A 17,851-nucleotide genomic window follows, 5' to 3' on the forward strand; every position below is an offset into this window, starting at 1 on the left:
TGAGTTCGACTCGCTTTGATTCGCCCCTGCGTCGTAGATAAACCTTCTCCAGAAACGAGGAGCTTTTTTATTTTATTTTATTTTTTAATACCTATTTAAAAAGCCTCCGTTGTATATCTCAGTTTTCGAAAGATTCGATCGAAATTTATTTATATTAATTCTTCTTTAAACAATTATTGAATAGATGGACCAGTTGTTGGAACGAGAGTTGAAATATCTGGGGAAATAATCCTTAAGTTTCCATTATTCTAATTTATTCCCGCGAAAATGGAGCGTGAAAACGAAAGCGGCGGGGTAAATTCCGCGGGAAATTTGAATAGAGGAAATTATTCAAGTATCGGAAGACAATGGCGATTGTTAAGCGAGGCGAGAGAATAATTGCTCGCCCATCGATGAAACGCATTTGCGATATGCGTTAAACGCACTTCTCGTTGTATGGATGGTCAATGACACTGTAATCTTGATTACCGTGCGTCGGTAATCGCGTTTGCAAATTAACAAATCAGGCCTGGTTATCAATTTAACTTTTAATCAAGGACAATAGCGCGCTTGTTATATGCGCGCGTATGTGTATATGTGTGTCTGGCTCGCGCAACACAAACGTGCGTAACCTTTGCTGCATTGATACGCGGTCTCGTCGTTACACGCGGTCAGATTTCGGTTTCGACGAGGGAACGGAAAATAATTGGGATGGGGGGGCCTTTGTGAGACTCCCTTTGTGCTACCAACGGCGGTACTTCGTTAAAAGTATCGGGATAATTTAAATTGTTGGTTAAACTATTCGTTCAATCTCCATTTTTTTCTAAATATCCCTCGATCTCGTCGTGGAAGACAAGTTTTTAACAATTAAAATTGATCGAAATATTAATCGTTGTTCGTAACTTTTAAATTTTGACAAATTACGGAAGAAAAACTTCGATCCTGGATCGTCTGACCCTTTCTCGTTAACCGTGTAAAAAAATCGGCCGATAAAATCAGAAAGCAATAAAATTTCAGAATATAATACACCTACGCGTCTTCGATCTTCCAACGTTCGAGCAAATTCGATTCCGATCGCGAAGAAGAGTCTACGAAGCCTACGAAACCGAGCATCCACGGATCTCCAACCGATCGATCGATAGGGGACTGATATAAAGCGCGAGGGGCGCGATTCAAAGAGAAGGAAGAGCAAGCTCCAGCGGAGATTCCAAAGTCTCTGCCGAAACGTGATCACTGCATTTTTTATCGAGCCCCGGGCATCGCGGGATGTTTCTCTGGCCCTCCTCGCATCGAAAGTCCGCGCGCATTTTATCACCCGGTCGCTGCAGGCGTTACACCTGCAGATTCTCTTTCTCTTTTTTTTTTTTTTTTGCGAACCACTTCTTCGAACGAGCGTGTTCCTCCGCCAGGATCCTCCACCTACCCACCAGGAAGGGTGGGAAATTTTTGGAAATTCGCCCTGGTGTGTCCAGATCCAAGCGTGGGGATGAAAATTTAAATGGGGCGAACTCTTTTTTGTGAAATGAATGTAAATATTGATTATTACGTAACTTGAGTATGAATATTCGTATACGTATCGTCAAATTGTTATTTTCGAAATTGGCTAAGAGTTTGTAGAACTGCTGAAATAATAAGATTTAAATATATATTGGAAGATTGATCATTTTTTTGCGGAACGAATTTGTATCTTTTTAGCATTATTATTCGTCCAGTAAAATTATTATCAACTTTTCGAGATCCTTTTAAATGCACACGGGTTTCAGGTTCCGTGTCCAGTCGACGATTTTGCCGGCGAATGAAAAATAAAACGGCCGAATAAAATAAAAATAAAATAATTTAAATTCACCGTGAAAATCGCAAACAGTCTCGAGGCGAGATTAGCACAGGAATTAAACCGACTTCTCCCCCTAAAAGTATCTCGAAATACCACCACGGCAATTTACGCCTCGCAATTAACCCTTCAGGTTACAACTTTCTTACCCCCGTTCCGCCACTGAAATTTCTTTCATGCCGGATTCCCCGCCCTTATTCAGATCCCAGAATTACACCTTAATCGCGGTGATACCTCGATTAAAGTAACGGACAGCGGCTGGAAATCTTCGTTCATCACCCCGGGGCCGCTTCGAAAACAGAAGCAAGAACTGGCGGAAACGCAAATTGCATCCACCACTTTGATATATTATATCGCAACTTGGGATAATTGAGCCAATTGCCGCGCCTGATTAATCCGCGTATCGTGCTTTCTGGGAATTCTCGAGCGCTCGCTTAGAACTTTAGAATTTCTTTTCTTCTTTCAACGGTACGCGAGCGTTGATTCAATCTTTTGGACGATAAATTGAAACGGATGAATTTTCGTTTACCGTGCTAAATTTGATCCCCCTCGAGAAACAAGGAGTGGAAAAAGAAAAGAGAACGTAAGGAAAAGTCAAATCTAAAGAGAGGGAGAGAGAAAGAGGGAAGAGTTGAGGAAAGAAAGGAACTGGGAGGAAGAAAATTAAAATAAGAAGGGGAAAAAACGAAGAGGGAAGAGAGAGAGGGGGAGAAAGAAGATAAATCGTGGAAGGTACATTCACTGGCTAATAAATCGTGGTGCTGGGCCCCGAGGTTACCAAGATTGCTACGTGTCACATTCTTGTGGAAAATTGGACCGGTGGAAGTGCTTTAAAGCCAGGCAAATTCGCGTCGCGAATGGACACGTACGTGGTGCACGTGCTCGACCACCCAGCAATTCCGAAAAAATTCCCTGGAAAATACCATTTTCCTCCTTGTTCCCCTTCGTTTTTAAATCCTCTATCACCCGTATCGCCCCTGGAATCACGTTATTTATTATTTCTCGCTCCCCCTTTCCTTTTTTCTCTCTTTCTTTTTAATTTATTATCATTGTTATTATTTTCGCGGAGGAACGTAATTCACGCGTGCGACTGTGACATTTCTTTTTTATCGCAGCGAAAATAGAACGGCGTTTTATACTATTTTTTTAATTCTCCGTTCCACGATTCTAATTAACCGATTACACCGAGTGCATCTGTAATCACTTCACCCTCCTCTTCTCTTTTCCATTCTTATTTAAAAACGCGTTAACTGAAAATTACAACTTGCAATTCATACAATTCTAACTCACGAGATGCTTGATCAGAGAGACGATACAGATATAAATATTAAAAATATTAACAAGATCGTTTTTTTCCCAAAGTTTAAAGATCGAAAAATAAGAATGTTTCAACTCCCGCGGGATTATCGGGAACGAATCGCGAGCTACGAGTTAACGCGAGTGTTCCCCTTGGAAAATGCAGTTAACTTAACGAGCTTGAATCAAGCAATGCGACCGAAAGAGAAGGAGGCAAGCTCTCTCTCTCTTTGATCGGTGTCGAAGGAGCGAGAAGTAATAACCGGCTTAAAATCGCAATTTGCAAGAGTTTAAACGCCTTTGCGCGAAATAAGAAACTGGTCGGTTGAAAGATGGTAAGGAAAGAGGGAGAAAGGGAGCTTTCTATACCTATATCTGTTTCTTTCTCTCCCCCCGAATCGGATTGTTCGTATAAAAGCAGGGGAATGTCGCGTGAAATGAAGTGTTAATCGTCGTGAATTAGCATCGAGATCGGGCGTGAAAATGGACGAAATGGTAATATATGCGGAAACACCGCCTTAAATACCTTTACAGTTTAATCAAGTTGGACTTGGAGTTGGACCCGCGGTGTAATTTATTCGAGAGGATGTTTAATTCCGCCGAGGGCACGGTTTAACGCGGGGATCACGACGATGAAGGCGTATCGAAGGGGTTGCTTAGAATTCTTCTTACGAATGTTGTCACGTTGCAACCAAGACTTTTCACGAGTGAAACGACCGATTCCCCTCTTCAATAAATTGTCTCGCGAGAATAAAATTTCCTTTCGATTTCGAACCGTTTCGATTAAAAAGAAGAAATTCGATATTTCGATTATTCATATCTTCTTGCATTTATTTTACCTATAAATATCTCCATAGATAAAAATATCTTCTTTATCACACCTAAAGAATACTTATCATTCGACAACTTTTCCCCTTCCAATCCCCAATTAATAGATACCGATAACTTTCTCTCCCTCGAATCTCACAAAACCGGCCCTCGTTTCCAGCCAATTCTTCAATTTCGTCCACTTGCTTTAATTTTCCCGCGCGATCTACTTTACCATCGATCGATGGAGAGGCCCCCTTCGCCTTCTCCGCTCGCCCCACCACCGCGACGCTTAATTAGATTCACCGAGACGCCGGATAAGATCTCATTAAAATTCCATCGCGGCATCTGTTTCACCGGCAACGTTCGAACACGCTCGCCTACCTTCATTCGTCCCCTGACGCATGATAATGCGGTCTCCGCGGAGGGTTAGCGGAATGCAACACGCGAACGAAGCCTCGGCAACAAGGACGGTCGAGAAGGAACGAGTAAGAAAGAACGAGTAAAAGAGAAGGGAGTCTTATCCTAGTAATGAAACTGTTGCTCTCCGTGGCAGGTAATTACCGTAATCTCGTTCGAGAAGAGGGCAGGGGAATCGTAGCAGAATTTTTTATCCAACTCTCGTTGCTACACGCTTACTTTTGTTGCCGATTAAAGCACGACTGTTGAACTCGCTCCCCTTTCCTCCCGATGCTATCCTCGCGTATTGGCCGCTGCACGGGTTTAATACGACGCATCGACGTAGAACGTTAGATCGTGTTCAGGGGCCCGTGTTGCGGGTTTCGTGTTTGCCTTTGCGAAACTTTGAATTCGATCGAATTACCGGGCGGGTGTAATGGGAGGTTGGATTTGTAAGCGCGTGTTTTTGCAACGGGGATTACACTCGTTGGGTTATATATTAGGGGGCTTTACCGATGTTATCCGTTCGGTGATAGAATACACGTAGAATGATAGGCCTCGATCGAGATTTTCACAGAGAGATCTGGTCTTTCGAGAATGATTTTTGTATTCGTTCGAGAGATTGGATAATTGGTCGTAATGATCGAGTATCGTCGTTTCTCGTAATACGTTCGTGAGATATAATTAATAGAATCTTTTGTAGATTCCTTTTATTTCTTTTATCAACCAACTTCTTTTCATCGGCGAATTAATCCGGGAATTCTCTTTTCCAAAAATCTCACGCAAAAGCGAAAGTTGGTTTTATTCTAACTCTATAGGACGAGATTCTTGTTCGAAGCAAATATTCAAAGGTTTCGGGGACAGGTTGCTCGAAAATGGAAAGAACCGGTATTATATTTACGCGAGATGCAACTTCGTCGATGTTAACGATCCTTTGATGCATCGCTTACCGTCGTCTCGCTGTTAATCGGATTTGGCTTTGATATTGCGCGACGAAACTTTTCGTGCAAAAAAAAATTGTTCGTTCTAACTTCTATCTATCGTAAAATTACACAAACGGATTGTCAACTTAGCGAGCGCTTACACAGGATTTACAACAATAGGTGGAATATATATTATGTTATCGTATCAATTTTGAATTTCGTAAAAAAAAAATTTCTATTTAAATTTTCCTTCCTCTCTCTCTCTTTTTTCTTCATTTTTAGCTACGTAATTTCGTAGTCGGTACACTTTAGCGAGATAAATCCTGCAGAAACTTTGGTTTCATTCGTTCAAGGACGAAGTAATAAATTCCTCTTTAAACGAAGCCGGCAAACGTCTAATCACGAAGTAAGGAAAAAGTTCTCGAAACTTTCGAGTTCAGAAGAGAAGCTATAGGAATACTAACGATGAAATAAGAGTATCGACCCAATTTTTCAAGAAAAAAAAAAAAAAATAGCTGAATTTCCGTAACAGATTTAACATTATAATTATCGTTTAACCTTTACTCCTAAGGATTCCTCTAATATGACACGCGACAAAATCAAATATACTGAAAAAAATTAACCAAACAACGAATGAAGATATCGAAATCCAAGCTTACCATCTTTCGCGAAAAAGCAAAATTAATATTTATTCAAGAACAACGATATTTTCTTTTCCAATGGAAAAGAAAAAAATATTCTTTTCTACTCAACTTCGTCTTTCGAAGCTGTGGAGCTCTTGGAACGAAGATGCGCAGAAACGCGCACCTTTGAAAACACGTCCTTTTTTTTCGTTTTTTCTGAGCGGAGCCACCCTGTTGCAAGAGGGGCGAGACATGCCTCGCGGAGACGGGAACTTTCCACCGGTGTACAAGTGACGGATTTTTTGATCTTATTACTCCCCTGCAAGTGGGAGCGGGCCGATCTCTGGCAAAAGGTCGGTATCTGGCGGCGTATCGAGCTCGATGCGGCGCTTGCAGCTTCGCCACGGCAAATTACGAGGAAGAAGAAAGGGGGTAAAAAAGGAAAAGGGCAAAAAGGAGGGAGAGAGAGGGGCAATTGGATAAGAATCGACGAGTAAAAGTAACAAAGAGTGGGGGATAAACAAGGGTAAGGGGGAAGAAGAAGATGCTCGAATGTATTTTATTATTGGCAAGAGGTGGAAATGGAAAGGAATTGGTCTTTGGAGCGGAAATGGTTGAAAAGACGTGGCGGAGAGAATAAGAGAAATGAAGAAGAACACGGAACGAACGTTAGAAGGATGAAGCTTGTGGTATTTAGATACGAGTGTTAATACCTTCTTAAAGATCAATTTTAATCTTGTTTTAAACAAAAAGAAATATATATATACACGTAATAAAAACTAGGATTCTATTAATGCAACAAAGTCTCTTTGTACAAAGACATTCAAGATATAAAATGCAACGATCGAAATAATCATATATTAATTTTTTCTTCGACTCCACGAATTAATTATTTATCCTTCCCTCTACCGTTCTTCGTACCTTATTGTCAATAAAGCACGGAATAAAAGCGTATAAATATACGCAACTCCGTACAATTCGAAACGTCGAAAGGGAACAAACCGAACACGCGAAAAATAAAAGAGAAAACGTAAAACGTACGAAAGAAAGGAACAGGATAATAACAGTCAAATTAAACGAGGCTCCCATCCTCCCCGTGTTCTCAAAAAAAAAAGAAAAAGAAAAAGAAAACGTGACTGCTTAAACAACCGATACCTCCTCTCCGGAACGGTCGTAAAAACGATCGGATAAAAAGAAAGGGGGAATTCAGTAACCACGTTTATAAGGTTCTTGACTATACTCGAGCATTGAAACGGGAAGGGAAATTGCCGTTTCGAAACTTGGTGAAAAGCGTAAAAACATCGATGGAGGTAAACGAGATAAAGAGGAGGGTAAAACAATTTCAAACAAACTTGCGAAAATGTCCATCGAGGAAAACGATCCCCTCGCTAGGGGAGGGAAGAATCGAGGAGGAAGAAAATTAGAGGAGAGATTGATCGATCGATTTTGGAGGTCGAAAAGAAGAGGAGGAACGAAGAGGATGGAAGGAGGAAAGTTTACGAGAAGATCGAAGCATGAACACGTCAAGGCGAAGCCTCGGGCGTCTGGACGGTTATCGTCCAGCTGGAACAGGGCTACGCTCACGTAATACGTGAGGGAGAAGGAAGGAGAGGATGGACGCAACGTGGCCCCCCTCCGATCTAAATACCCTGCATTAAAACCAACCATAACGCTCTTTGAATCTCGATGAATCGACGATTCAACGTGTATCGCCGTGATAGTGATCGGGATGACGCGATTCTCTTCTACTCCTTCTTCTTCTTTTTTTTGAAAACGAGGAAAGAACAGGGACTGCTCTTCGTAGAGTTAAAATCAAGTGGACAAAAATATATAGAGATCAAAGTGGTAGTATAGAAATGTGAAATATTATATACCGTCGAAGGAGGAGTTTGCCACGCAGTGGTCGAGCAATCTTTCTCTCACGGATGGAAAATCGAGAGGAGAAGCAGTGGGAGTTCATTGAAGAAGTTTGCCGCGACGAAGTTGGACGGAAACAAACACGGCTGTCTGGCTTATTGTGGCGGGTTAGAAGATAGAGCAAGTTGTAGTTAAACTTTACGGTTTGTCGGCCTACACAGTCCACAAACGGTTGAACAAGTCATTACACAATTTGTCAAGAGTAGTTTGGCGAAATGAAATTTTCGAATCTGTTTCCGAACTTTGCCACCTTCCGTGGAAAGTTACGTCTCCCCCCCTCTTCTCGAGAATCGACCGATACGAGCACGATTGAAATAACGCGTGGAAGGTGATTGGAAATTGACAATTGGAAAAGATCGAGCGGTGGAAAGATCTGGAAATAGGAGTCGAAGCTTCGAGATTCGAGAGTTGATAAGGTGAATTTGATATATCATTCCTGGGAAAAATAAACTCGGTCGAGCAGATGGCGAACCATCGAATTCAATTCTCTTCAACCAAGCTCCTCTCCCAATAAAAATTAAAACATACACCCTCAACAATCTCAAACTCGCTCGATATTCCAAACGAAACATATATAACAATTTTTAATCGACCGTCGAATCGTCTAGCAACTCTCGAAACTCTTGGCAGAAACTGTACGCTCGTGCTCTGGCAACCGCGATGAAGGATTTGCTCGAGGACAATGCGGGTTACGTGTTAATCCCGGGATACCGCGTGTTTATCGTGGTTTTGGTCCACGAGTATCTCGGCTAGCTCTTTCAACCGGGTGCCGCGAAACAACGACGTCACCGACACGCGGGACCGCTAACTTACGCCGCGCGATTAAGTCAAGGACTCCTCTCACCCCTCACCCCCGGTGAAGGAGTGCAAGCGGAGGGATACGACGTCGAGCAAGGGATACGAATCGATACGCGGTCGGGCAGTGGAACGAAACGATGTCTCGTCGGACGGTGCGATTTGATTTCTTCGAGCTAAGAAATTTTTATCACATTCGTATCTTCGTACATTTGACTTTAAAGAGAGATAAAAAGATTCGTAACGAACGTTCACGATTTCGTTGTCTCGAAATATTGCGAAACTTTCAAAAGGGATATAATCCTAGAATCCTAAACAGCAGTGGTAAAAATAATTCCCTTTATTCGCATGGAATTAAATTACAAAGTATCCCCATTTGCCAGAAATTACTCAATCGATCGAACTTGTTCTGTTCTAATTAAGCAAAGAAGGAGCGGCATCAAATTTTGGGAAAGATGGCAAAATTTAAATTGAATAAGAAATGATCACGAATCAAGACCAAAATTAACACCAACGTCCTTCCTTTAATGACTGTTATTATTATACACCGGAAGAGCCATTAAAGATTCATCAGAGACGGGAGATGGAGATAAGCTTTTAAAGTCGTTTCACGACAGATGTCGAGGGAGACTCTCACCTGTTCCTCCATGTCTCTCGTTCGAGGGTTGTATCGCGCGATTTCCGGCGGATGTGAATTCGTTAGTCGCTTCGTCGAACAATAACCAGGGGAGCCAGAATCGATTCAAAATCGAGCATCTCTTGCGGCGTGTGTCCAAGGAATTTCCTCTTTTTACGTATCAAAACGAGAGATTGTCGCAAGAGAAGCGAATAAAAGAAACGAGTTTCATTAATTTCATTCGAAATCAATAATCGATTATGAATTATTAACTATTCGTTAATTGTTATTATTTGAGTAAAACAACGAAACTGAATTATTCCGCAACCGATATCTACCCAAACCACAAAACAATTCCCCTACTATTTTTTTTTAACTCAACAACCAAACCAAACCGCCTGAAATATAGAAAAATAATAGTAGCAAAAATAAGCTCGAATGCTCGTCAAGAACAACGAAACAATCCCCGTAAACCACAAAATTCTATTCTCTTTTAAGCAAACAGAGATTCGTATCAAATTCCTGGAGGAGGGAGGGGAAAAGAGAAAAGAAAGAAAAATAAAAAAAATAAAAACAAATAGATAAAGTAAACGAGTTACGCGTGTTTCGACTAGCCAGGGATTGTTTCCAGTTTTTCATCCATCCCGGATGTTTTCCATCCAGGAGGAGGAGGGAGTCGCGGTCTGGAACCGCGTTGAAAGGAGGCGTGTCGTATCGTACGGGGTCGAGATTTAAATTTGGCACGGATCGTGCTCCAATTCGCCCTGTTACATGACTCGAGGTGACTGGCCAACCTGTTGGCCGCAAACCGCATGTGGCAAAATTCTCGATCAAAGTTTCTACGGGGAATAGCGAAAACGGTCGGTTTCCAATTCCTTTCCCGTACCGGCGAAATTAACCTGTCACACGAACGAGCCTGAAACGACACACCCAGGACCTGTGTTCCTGACCGAGTTCATTATTTCCTTCCGTCCTCGATGCCGTCTAAACCGCGGTTTCCCCGTCGACGATCATCCCGTCGAATTCACCGTTTATTAATTTTGTTATCAATTTTCCGTCCTCCATTTGTTTCCAGGAGTAAACTTCGTTTAAAGTTGGGGCAAACTTTATGTTCGTGTTATTGGAAAGAGAGGAAATAGGGATGTTCAGCCGATGTTTAAATCTCCGTTCGCATAGAACTCGATTTGCTTAGTAGATGAGAATTTTTTAGAAAGTGACTTTCAGAAATTTGTAAGTTGTTGAAAAACAGCTTCTAATTCAATTTATAATATTGTTCAATAAAGAAGAAACTTTACTGAGAAATATATATTGAAAAAGAAAATAAATACTCTTCACGAGTTATTTATTCCTCCTCGTATATTAAAATACGTAACAGAAATATTAAAGTTGGTGTAATTCAAAACGTGTTCGCGTGAAGAAAAAAATATATATATATACAAAAAAAAAATTGTTCGCGAGAGAGAGAAAGAAAACAGGAATAATTTATATCTCTCCTTTGAAATATTTCCCACGGTAAAGTCGTACCGTGAATATTTCCAATGGGCCGGGGTCTTTTTCACTATTTAACATTCCTTTCAAATTCAAGAGGAGAGCACAGTACTCTATACTTTTTTCCCGTGTTATAAATACGTTATTGTTGAAACGCGAAACATTCGTTCGTTCATCGACACGATGAGAACCAAAGTTGCCAAAGAATGAGCCGTATAATTTGTAATTATCGGTCAACGAACACATATGTACTCCAAGAATCGATGAACGGGGGATCAAGCCGAAATGAATGTTGGATGACGGCCAGCCAGACGGGTTCACGCTTTCGGGGAATCTATTTGTAGCCAATCATGAAAACAGATACTAACGTTTAATTTCATTTAATCGAATCAACAGCTGCCATCGCTATCGATTCAAGATTTTTTTTTTATATCACGACTCATTCTTTCAGTTTTTTATTCTCGTAAGATGAAAGTAGGTGATCCTTTTTATAAATATTCCGGAATTAATAGGAATAAATTCAAGACTTCCCTCGCCAAATCTTGATAGAAAAAGGGCGAGAAAAAGAGCGATTTCTCAAGCGAGAAAATAATTCGTGGAAATATTCGCAAAACATCGGAGGGGAGGGGAAAATATTAATATTTCTGTGTAATTTCTTTACGTTTTCTTTGCACGAATAACGAGAAACGAATGATTGAAGCCGATTTAAAATCGAGGTTAACAAATACGCGAGATGTTTCGCTCCAATTTTATGCTAATCTTTCGTTTCAATCACGATCTGTCCGATTATTATTTCCATCGTTAGAAGCCACGAATCGCGTGAAAATACGAAACAAAAAACACTAAAGTGTATACATACGTTGAGAAAAAGAATAGTGAGAAAGCCACGCACAGTTAGACGTCTTAATTTGCTTATTCAAGCGGCCTGTGCACCAACACCACCAACTTCGATGAAATTTGACTAACAAATTTCACCCTAAAATACTTTCCTCTTTTCGAATGCATATTCAAAGGTTATTAAGCTACACCAGCCACTTAACTTTATCACCTGAAACGTATCGAAACCAGCTATCATTCACCATCGTCGTGTTCTTTATTTAACCATGATATGCGCGGCTCTAATTCGTGTTCGTTTCTCTCTTCATTATATCGTACACAGAATTTCACAGCGAAAAAATAGCGAATCTTATTATCATTTACGAATTTTATTCTTTTATCCTTTCTTATGTTTCAAACTGAGAAATCAGATTAGAAAATAAACTGAATTCCATCGATTCGTATATACGCCAAATAATATAAGCGAAATAAAAGGAACTAGTTAAGAGATTGCTCAATTTTCAACGCTAATTGATCCGTAATAATAACTCACTTCCAATTCAAAATCACGATGATAAGATTTCGAAAGAATCGATCAAAGCTTCTATATCAAAAACTTACAACAAGCTAATAATTACATCCCACGCACAACAAATTCTAAAATAAGACCTAGCCATCAGCATAACAATGGTACAGCACGGCTCGACAAAAGAATATTTCCCCCCTCCCCCGTTCTCGTTAAAAAATCGCTCGCCTGAGAAACAAGCGGACGTCGTTACGCCGTACACGCACCGTACGTATGCACCCCGCGTATATAAATACGTATAATTGATATATAAATACCCCGGTACGGGCATAAATTCCTTCGCCGAATTCCAAGACACGATCCCCTTCCCCATCCTCCCCCATCCTTCCCAACCTGGCTCGCGTGTAAACGCGCGGCCGCGAGCATGCTCACGCCTACACGCACGCTCTCGCGAGCACACGCACGCACTTAATCACGTCCAAACTCGGGACGATGCAACGGCTCCTCTCGGATAAGAGGCGTATCTGTGTATATATACATGTGTACATATATCACGGAGGGAAGAGAGGAGAGTAGTTGTAACCTTTTCCCTCTGGAACCCTTCCTCGGAGACACGGAAATAAAATTACCGGAACGCGACTCGGCCGATAGCGAGCGAAAACATTCTTAATTTAGACAGCGAACACCGTCGTTATCGATCGGGTGTAATTACGAAACGAGGGGGAGGGGGATCGGCTCGGTCGTTGGTTTCGTCGCATCGATCGGTTTCGGCGAAACCGAAAGGCGTAGATTTGTGGATTTGTCCCGTGGAGAAATTTTCCTGGTGCTCGTCGATTTTATTTATTTATATATGGGAGGAATTGAATTCTTTAAATTTAATTACTTCGAGAATTGAATTTTTCTGGATCGAGATCGTTGACACGCGATAGATCGATACGAGGAGCACGATCGATGGTGGAAAAGAGGATTCGTTCGTTATTTATAGATTTACGAGACCTAGTTATAGACTGTGGACAAAGAGATCTTTATAGAGTTCCATGTTCGAAGTTCGAAGAACGTGGACTGCTCGTCAATAAACAAACTCGTGATAGATGAAGCTATAGGCCGTGTAAGAGAGTTATAAATGAACTCTGGTACGAGGAAAGACTATTTCAAGACTCTTGGATATATTCTTCTTTTAAATGTCATTCGCGTCCCTTCCAGATCCATCACTTGTCGAAACACGTATCATCTCCTTATAACGGGATATACCGTTACACAACGACGTCATCCACGTCACATTAGCGTTGCTAGATTCCTAAATTGTTCCTACCATTAATTTATATACTTATATAAATATATAATACGTCAACAATTCGATTCTCCGCCTCGAGAATTGCATAAATTATTGTGCATCGTTCGATCCTCTTCCCCGTCTACTCCTTTCCTCTTGCCAAATTTATATATTCGTAAAATTAATTTGATTCGTTTCTTCTCTCACGAGAAAAAATCGATTAAAAAATAAATCGAACACATCCCCCGTAAAACTTGGCCTCGGATCGATGAAATGCGGGGTCGGGAGAGTGCATAGATGTTCCGGCCGAAGATTGGCAAATGTAGCGAGCTAGACGATAACCAGGGCAAAGTTCATGCACCCCGACAACACCCTTGGCGGGGAATAAATTCGACGCAACACATGTTCCCCAAATATTCGAGTAAATATTTTTACCCCACCGATTGATCCCGACACATTTTTCCCCAAGATTCACCCGCCCACCCTCCGTGTCCACGAAAGTGCACTCGTATTTCAAGTGTGACATTATTCGACAGGTTACCGAGAATAAACGGTTCCAACGCAACACTTGACATTTCATCGCTAATGCCGCTCTCGCAATTTATTTCGCTCTCGATTTTCGACTTTGCGAAAAACGACTCCTCCCCCTCCTTCCTTAACCGTGAGAGAAAAGGGCGGACGGATATCATGCGCGAGGGTGGATTTATTTATGGAGAGTGATAAATTGTTTGAAGATAGGTTTGATAAGAAATTATCCCCTTTTCGAAGAAATAACATTTGATCGAGCTTTGGTATTTGGAAAAAGAATCGTATCGTGTAAGAATTTAGGAGTTAGTTAGTAAATAGTTCGATTTTAAGGAAATTAGAAATTATTTATTTGTTTAGAAGAGAATATATCGTCGAGTTCGTACTGTTATTATACTTTATTTCTATTTTTGGCAAATTTTGCAATTAAAAAACTGTCAAAAACTGTTTGTACCGCGCTTTTTATTATTATTTAAAGGATATATTTCCCTTGCGTCAGGCAAAATAGAAACTAAATGCAAAGTTTCGAGTTAAACTTAAAAAAAATTGCCATTGTTGAAAACGGCAGGTTCACCCTTCCATAAAGAGGGTTATTTTCCGACACTTATCCATAAAGAACGAAATTTTACATCGTTTATTAATTTTACATAATTTTCCATTAAAATCCGGCCTAAAGAGTTTTTAATTTTCGACGAGATTTTATTGTAAAATTCGATCAATTTTGAAGTTAAAATCGCTCCGTTAAATATAATAATATTTCTCGACATCGAAAATATATTCAAATAATAAAACTCTGCTCCGAATAATGAAAGTGGAATAAAAGGAAAGGAAAATGAAAAAAAAAAAAAAAAAAATAAATTCATCGATGGATCAAATTATGCTATATTAAAATAATGGGGAAATGGAGATACGCATCCCCTCCTCTTTCCCCCCTCGCGTTCTCGTTTTAATAAAATTATACGATACGCGTGTAATCAATCGTGGCGACAGGTGAACGTTTGCGTACCGTTTTTACGAAGAACGATGAGAAACGATAAATCAGCCGTTTCATAACTTTCCGCGGTTACTTTGCGCCAGTTTCTCAAACAGCCAACTTTATATGTGCCACGCGTGCCTATGCTTCGACTTTACACTGCAGTCGTTTATTGCCACGCGTTATTCTCTAGCTCTCTTTTCTTTTCTTTTCTTTTATTTTTTTTTTTTTTTTATATCTCCCTGCTGCGTTGTTTAAACATTCCATCCCGTAAACTGTGTTTGGAAAAAGGACGGAAAAGAAAGAAGGGAAAGAACTGTACGCATCGTGGAATTGAGCGTGGGTGTGTAGAGGAGATGCGCGGAATTAATTTTTGTATATATTGTGTCGTGTCGATCGATTATTGGATCAGAAGAATACGAGATTTGGCACAGTTTCGCCGAATTTCACTCTTTCGAACTTTCGAAACGAATAACTTTTAACCGATATTTTTCATTTTAATTCTAACACGTAATAATTTAAATCGATATTCGTACTTGTTTCCAAAAGTGTCTTACGATGCATAAATACATCGATATCTTCGATATAATTAAAAACGAAAACGTCGTTTGATAGAAAATGTTATGTTAATGTTCTCATCCCATTTTGTTACGATGATTTTTAACAATAATCAGGATACATATAATTTTACAGGAAGGAGAACGAGCGAATGATAATTAATGCAAACGTTTTCATTAAATCAATAACGATCGAATTACCGTGACAGCGAGACCACCGCGTTAAACGCGATTAGATTGATCAAGTTGTATCAAATTTCAGGATGGATGGAACGCGAATAAGTTATTGAAAGCCTATGCATTCGAGGGGAAGGGTACTATTTGATTAAACTTTAATTTTGCACGTGCGAGTGTAATTTATCTGGAACACTGTTTAATATTGACGGCAATTAAGTTTCATCCTTGCGCCTAAATCCTTGGATGGAATCAAAGGATTGATCGAATTTATATTTTATCGACGAAATACCTTACGTTTTTATCGATATGCAACACTCGAATGTTGTAAGATTCGTCGCGAAAGTTTTAATTCAACTGAGTTTCGTTCGATTCTTTAATAATGAAGTGATTACTGCAACGATATTGTTATTTTTCATCGTTTGTATAATTTTTAAACGTAAAAGCCAATCGTACAAACACGATGTACGAAATATCGTTAAATTGTTGTTTGGGAGAAAAATTTAATTAACGCGCGATTCGTGTTGAAGGGAAATCCACCAACTATGTATTCACTCGTTTGAATTTCACAGAAAAAGCTTACAAAAAGAAATATTAATCACACGCTTCTGGAATGAAATACATTTCCCCCTTTCTAAAATTCCATGCCCCTCAAAAATACATTTTCGCAACATTCATTTTTAAAAACTACAAAATACAATAGAGACGGAATTCGTCGTTCCAAAAGTTCGAATTTTCCAACGTGATGTTTTCTCGAAGAAAACAAGATCGAAGAACGAGGAGGAGGGGAAGGATTCGTCTCGCATCGATCGTGCTCTATGACCATGTCGACCTCCTGTCCGCTCGTAATCGCTAATCGAACTTGTTTATCTCGATACCCTCCCTCCCCCTCGTGAAAAAGGAGGATAAAAGTCGGCAGGAAGAGGCGGACCGAAGCAACTTCTCTCGACGTCCAACGACGGTCGTTGAACCGTTCGACATGAACCGGCCTTCGAATGCGTTATTATCGGCCGCTCGCGATTCCAACGTCGGTTTCAACGTCGCGGATGACTGGCGTGCCAATTATATTTGGATCTTTTCGCGGCCCATCGCGTGTCAGTGGCTCTCAATTTTTCAACGACTCCCCTCTTTCAACCGTGCCTCCATCGATCGAAACATCGGTCGATTCGGGGGAAAGGGGGACGGATGTTTTTCCTTTCCTTCAGAAAAGTTTCAGTTCAGAAAGGCGAATAAAGTAATATAATATATTTCTCATAAGAAGAGAGAAACAATATCCACGATTTGTTTATCCAATCACGAATTTTTCATCTTCTACGATTCGTCGATTCCGAATTTCCGGATCATAAAGATCCAACGAGTCGATATATCGCGAATATATATATCGAAAAAAGATTGTGGCACGCGGGAAAAACGTGGTTTTGATTCACGTGGTCGATAAAAATAGAAATAGAAAAAGAGGAAGAGAGGTGAATTAAAAGAGAGAGAAAGGGGGATATATTGGATCGTAACGGTAACCTCGGGGCCAGTAAAGGTGGGTTAGAAACGATACGAGAACAGATTCGGTTTCAGAAATGGACACGCGTGGCCCACACGAGCTGCCCGCGTTCCCATGGATTTATGAACAGAATTATTTGACCAGATTTGCTCTCTGAACCGTTCAAAACGGTTTCACCGGTTCAATAAACGTGACCCGTTTATAACGTGTTCTATTTCAGCCAATTCGCCCGGACTCGTGCTCGTTTTTCGTCAATTGTTAATATATATGACGATAATCCGAATTGTTTGTCATTTTCTGACTGCCTATTTTCGTTTCTTTCTTTTTCCCCCCCTCCCCTTCCTTCGTTTATTGAAATCGTTTATTCCCCAGTCGAGACAATTTCATTTCTCGAAAGTAAAATTAATTTTTTCTTTTCTGCAAGTTGGAGAGAGTTATCATAAAAGAAGCTAGAGATTCAAAATCGATAAGAGCATTTATTGCAGCCGAGATGAGATCAGCGTCAAATTTAGACGACAAGTTTTTGGCACGAAAGTGCAACCTTTAATAAAAGTACCGCATAATCATATTTACAAGATCCATCCGTTCCCCAATAATAAACCAACATCAAGAATCCAAACAGATCCACCATCTCTTTATACTAAAAAAATCACCCCTTTAAAAAAAAGAACCTTTCTTCCCCCAAAATCCTTCCACCCCGTGAAATCAATAACGAAAAATCCACATCGACCAAAGACTCGATCGTAAAAGCTGTTAAATGCTCGTTCAAGGAGAGGGTGGTGGTCGAGGGAGGGGGCTGTCGAATATTTCACGGTACCTCTTAATCAACCGCCCCGCA

The 17,851-nt window shown here is 40.4% G+C and overlaps 1 protein-coding gene across 3 annotated transcripts in view; it reads right to left on the reverse strand.

Moving 5' to 3' along the window:
- Positions 1–17,851, reverse strand: part of LOC107994632 (mannosyl-oligosaccharide 1,2-alpha-mannosidase IA) — a 467,472-nt gene that overhangs the window by 89,105 nt on the left and 360,516 nt on the right. The gene's annotated exons all lie outside the window — the stretch shown is intronic.

The sequence above is a fragment of the Apis cerana genome, linkage group LG4 (genome assembly GCF_029169275.1).
Source record: "Apis cerana isolate GH-2021 linkage group LG4, AcerK_1.0, whole genome shotgun sequence".
Taxonomy (NCBI): domain Eukaryota; kingdom Metazoa; phylum Arthropoda; class Insecta; order Hymenoptera; family Apidae; genus Apis; species Apis cerana.